This window comes from Chrysochloris asiatica, unplaced genomic scaffold (assembly GCF_000296735.1).
Source record: "Chrysochloris asiatica unplaced genomic scaffold, ChrAsi1.0 scaffold00196, whole genome shotgun sequence".
Taxonomy (NCBI): domain Eukaryota; kingdom Metazoa; phylum Chordata; class Mammalia; order Afrosoricida; family Chrysochloridae; genus Chrysochloris; species Chrysochloris asiatica.
In genome coordinates, this window is record NW_006408714.1 from 2,146,384 (window position 1) to 2,148,361 (window position 1,978).

Genomic DNA, 1,978 nt, shown 5'->3' on the forward strand with positions numbered 1-1,978 from the left:
GAATTTCAAACTTAAATCTTGTACAATACTTGAGTTCTTACCATTTAATTTGTTCAGTTTCACCTTTGGTTTTGAAGGGCTTATATTTCCAGATTTTTGGTATGCAAATTTTTGTTAATAACTGAAATTTATTAAAGCTTCAAAAATAAAGCTTTTGCTATACTGTGGGCTTAATATTTGGTTAAATACTTATAGTTGCTTTTGAAGAAAACTCAACTAAATTAATATTACTTATTTACAAAATAATTTTAATAGTATTATTGATCACTTACCTGGATATAAAAACTAATTTTTTAAATCAAAGTGATAAAAAGGAGTTGCAATCTTAAAGATTAACTTTTTCAAAGCAATTTTTTTTTTTTTTGCAATTTCTATAGTTCAGTTTTTTAATAAATCAGGTACTCATTTTGCATCCTATGATAGATATCAATTCTATTACAAAGTAGAATATTTCATTTGTTTTGAATACAGTTTTGAACTTATTGTGCTTGAAAGTTAAATTCAAGACTATTTCTCTATGAATGGGCAAGGAAAGCAGAGTGATATGTATATTGAATCCTGGTGTGCCACTGTTGGGTTAACTCACTGGACTGCAAAGTTGGTTTGAACTGCAAAACAGGTGGTTCAAGCTTACCAGCCACTCCTTTGAAACCCTATATAGGGTTGCTATGGGTCCAAAATGACTCAACAGCACTTAACAACAACAACAACAAAACACACTTACATATACTTATATAATCTGAAAATATATGAGTTTGAAAGAGGCTATTTGTACAACGGTAACTAACCACAGGGAAAAATCAGAACAACTGTGGTTGAAGGAATTGCTATCATTGAGATAAAACAAACTATATAATGTGCTGAATGTAAAACTGATGATCTTGTCCTTAAACCTTCACTCAATTACAATACCACTTCTCGATTGTCAGTGTGTCATACTGTGGTGGCTTTTGTGTTGCTGCGATCCTGGAAGCTATGCCAGGGGTATTTTGAATGCCAGCAGGGTAACCCGCAGTGGACAGGTTACTTATGAGTTTCCAGACCAAGACAGAATATTAAGAAGAGACAAACTATTTCTGAATATTTAGTCACTGCAAACCTTATGAATAGCAATGGAATATTGTCAGAAGATGAGACACTCACATTGGAAGGAACTCAAAATGTGACTGGGAAGAGCTGCCTCCTCAAAGTAGAGTTGCCGCTGATAATGTGAATGGAGTAAGTTCTCGTGATTTTCATTAGCTAATGGGGCACAACTCAAAATAAAGATAAACAGCTGTAAACATCAATTAATAAATGGAACATAGAATGTATGAAGTATGAATGTAGGAATATTGGAAACTGTCAAAAAGAAAATGTAATGCATAAACATCAATGTCTTAGGCATCTGTGAACTGAAATAGACTGGTGTTGTCCATTTTGAATCTGACAATCACATGGTTTACTATGCCAAGAATGGCAGATTGAAGAGGAAAGTCACGAAATTCATCATTAAAAAGATCATATCAAGATCTGTCATGAAGTACAACGCTGTCTGTGATAGGATAATAATATCCATGTGCCTGCTTGACCAATAACTTCTTCTTTGCAAATAATAACTATTTAACAATGTAAATGGCAACTAAACACATGGTGGACATTCTAGTTGCTTCTTCTAATTTTGAGTAGTACCCCATCAACAAATGAAGGTACCAAAACTTTGCTTTATTCACGTCATCCTGGTCAACTCTGAGGAGGCGAATTATCTGCCTTCCAAGGGGATCATCTTCTGACACTATATTAGACTATGTTTTGTTGTCTTTCATAAGATTTATAGTAGCTAAACTTTCAGAAGTTGTCTGCCTCTCTTTTTCCCTGGTTAATTTCCCTGGTTAGCAGAAATCAGTTGGAATTTTAATGTATCTCAGAGCTAAGATAATCTAAATTCCTCATTGCATACTATTCAAGAAGTTTTCAGAAATTAGATACTTTGGCAAAA